Source organism: Aotus nancymaae, unplaced genomic scaffold (assembly GCF_030222135.1).
Source record: "Aotus nancymaae isolate 86718 unplaced genomic scaffold, 86718_ANA_hifiasm-v0.15.2.pri h1tg000173l, whole genome shotgun sequence".
Taxonomy (NCBI): Eukaryota; Metazoa; Chordata; class Mammalia; order Primates; family Aotidae; genus Aotus; species Aotus nancymaae.
In genome coordinates, this window is record NW_026988588.1 from 70,872 (window position 1) to 74,269 (window position 3,398).

General features: G+C 39.8%; 1 pseudogene; it reads right to left on the bottom strand.

Moving 5' to 3' along the window:
• Positions 1–1,813: 1,813 nt before the first annotated feature.
• On the bottom strand, positions 1,814–2,324 carry LOC105727198 (protein tyrosine phosphatase type IVA 1-like; annotated as a pseudogene).
• Between the last annotated feature and the right edge of the window lie 1,074 nt (positions 2,325–3,398).

Consider the following 3,398-nt stretch of genomic DNA (forward strand, 5'->3'; position numbering starts at 1 on the left):
CTATAACCACACATCCCCAGATACTATAAACATATGGTTGAACTAACATTATGATATATCACCATTTTATCAATTATGTAATAAAACAAATTACCAAGCATCCAAAAATTAAGTGACACAGCTCAAAAAGCATATAAAAATATTAGATGTCTGCTCAATTCCCTAGTAGAAACCCACTTCTTGTTTTGCAAGGGATGTTGGGAAGAGAAGGAAAAAAACCACAGTTCAAATAAGTTGGTAAGTAACTTCTCATAGGTATGGGAAACAACTTCAAATACTTTTTTTTTTTTTTTTTTTTGAGAGAGGGTGTCTCGCTGTCGCCAGAATGGAGTGGTGCATCTCGGCTCACCGCAACCTCAACCTCCCAGTTCAAGCGATTCTACTGCCTCAGCCTCCAGAGTAACTGGGACTACAGGTGTGCACCACCATGCCCAGCTAATTTTTGCATTTTTAATAGAGACGGGGTTTCACCATGTTGGCCAGGATGGTCTCGATCTCCTGACATGATACACCCACCTCGACCTCCCAAAATGCTGGGATTACAAGAGTCAGCCACCGTGCCCAGCCAGTAAACAACTTCTGATATGTATGGAAAAAATTTCAAGAGATGTTATGATTAAGAATTGTTTTAATAACAATAACAAAGCATCTCCCCCTTTTAAAAAGCATTTACTAAAGGGCATATTCTACATATTCTGCACAAGACAAAAGCAACATTTCAGTAAAAATAATTAATAACCTCCTCCCATTCTTTTTTCAGGCCCTCCCTCTTTGCTTGTACCACAGAGTGCAACCATTACATTAACTGGAAGGCTTTTCTTGTCTGAAGGCATTAAACGTGTTTCTATACAATGTAGATTTTCAAAAGGGTTTTTTTTTGGTAATAGCATAAAATAAGATTTATAGAAAGACATTAACCACTGTAAGACTTGGTAAACATTTTTAAAAATTCAATGTTTAAATAAACATGATGTATGCTGGTGTAAATGTGGAAGATGTAAACATAAAGTGAGCAGACAAATAACCATATAGCCCTACTTTCAATGGGTAAGATGACTGAAGGAATAGACTACATAGTGTGAAGTGTTCGTAGTTCCTGGGATGTCAGTTATGTATGGCAGCAAAAGTACACAAGTATTACGCTGGATATTTTGGTGCCTAATATTCCTAAATTTCTTACATATTGAGAAGATTTTGGTATGGGAGGATTTTATTTTTTTGAAATGAAATTTTGCTCTTATCATCTAGCCTGGAGTACAGTGATGCAATCTCAGCTCATTGCTACCTCTGCCTCCTGGGTTCAAGCAATTCTCCTGCCTCTGCCTCCCAAGTAGCTGGGATCACATGCATGCATCGCAGTGCCCAGCTAATTTTTGTATTTTTAGTAGAGACAGGGTTTCACCATGTGAGCCAGGCTGGTCTCAAACTCCTCACCTCAGATGATCCATCCGCTTTGGCCTTCCAAAGTGCTGGGATTACAGGCGTGAGCTACCATGCCCAGCCGGGAGTATTTAAATAAGACATAATACCTCATGATTTCAAGAAAGGTCAGTTGGTACAAACAATAAGCACATTTTCAATGCTAAACAGCAAAAATCTTTTGCCAAGTGTCCAAATAGGTCGATCATAACTCCAACATGGAGTTTGCCAATTTTGCCTAGTTTATGGCCTGGTAAAACTGCTCATCGATAACTCCAATGGAAGCTTCATTAGACTTGTTCACCAAAGCAACATGTTGGCTAATATGCACAACAAATTAAGTCCTGTCTCAAGTTCCACTTCCAAGGCAATGGCATCAGGCTCCTCAGTCTTATTAAATGCAGCAGTTGTTTCTATGAGCCTGGGAGTCTTAGAAGCACAGCCGCATTTTAGGATGATACTTCTCCAAATATAAAAGTTGTTTGCCATTAAAAGCTCCATCCACTTTTGTTTTATGAATTATACTGTTTCTTCATATTTCATTCTACCTTCAATTGATGCTAGATCAACAAGCACTGGAGCTCCCCCAAGGCCTGCAACACAGTGAACAGCAAAACAACAACCAGGTTCTTCAAGAAACTTAGTATTTATAAGACTTAGTCATCAATAATGTGGTTGGATGGTGGTACACCATGATCAAAAGGCCAGTCAAGAACGTGGATGCCTTCTTTCTCCACAAGAGTAGTGTCATAAGTTGCTTCACATACTCTTACTATTGTGGTGACTTCATGCTTCTTAAATTCTTCTCTACATTTGTTTAAGGTTGCATTGGTTAGATTGTGTGTAATAAAAATCATGTTCTTATATGTGACTTATACAGGACCTGGGCAGTTCATTCAAACCATGTTAATTTAGTTTAAAAACACTCAATAGGATTATGAAAGAATTGTAAAAATTGAATACAGAAATGATGCAAAGAAACAAAAGTCCACTTTAATCTACTACACTTGAAATTCTCAATGTTTTGAGTATGAAGTTCAAAGTAACAGTAAATGAAATGAACCTTCTAACAAGAAGCAGCAATTCTTCAATCTTGTAATACTGAAGCAACAGAAAGTACACTGAGGTTTACCCTATCCAGATAAGAACTCTTGTAAAATGCTCAGTGGGTTTCAGTTCAACACTCCTGCATCCAGGTTAACCACTTGAGGACTTCTTGGTAGGGTAATAATAAATTTCTACAGTGCATTTGTTGGCATAGAGCTCAGGCTGTGCCTGGCAGTAATCCCCATTATCTTTCAGAAGCTCTACAAATGTGTGACCAAGAACACCACAGAAAGGAAAATGTTTACTCATTGAAGACTGTTGCCTGTTCACACAGCTGGTCCTGAGGTGATGCTGACACAGGCAGCAGTGGTCATCACGAGGCAGCGACGACAGGGGCACTAGCCTTTACCATGCAGTGAGTGGCTCTGAAAAGAGCTAGGCCTTCTCTGAATCTTGGTCATCATCCTTGAGCACTACAATGGGATACAGATTGTTGTTTTTTTTTAAGTGAGCCTCACAGTTTTTGTTCACAAATGCAGATTAGGGAGTTTCTGTTGTCTATTATGACATGATGTACTAATACTGAGCAGAAAACTAGCTAGAAAATCCTAATATATCCATTTCTGGCTAGGGTGCAGTGGCTCATGCCTGTAGACCCAGCAGTTTGGGAGGCCAAGGTGAGCAGATCACCTGAGGTCAGGAGTTCGAGACCAGCCTGGCCAAAATGGTGAAACTCCATCTCTACCGAAAATACAAAAATTAGCCAGGCGTGGTGATGCATGCCTGCGGTCCCAGCCACTCGGGAAGCTGAGGCAGGAGAAATCGATTGAACCCGGGAGGTGGAGGTTGCAGTGAGCCGAGGTCACGTCATTGCACTCTAGCCTGGGCAACAAAGCGATACTCTGTCTCAAAAAATAATAATAAATAATAAA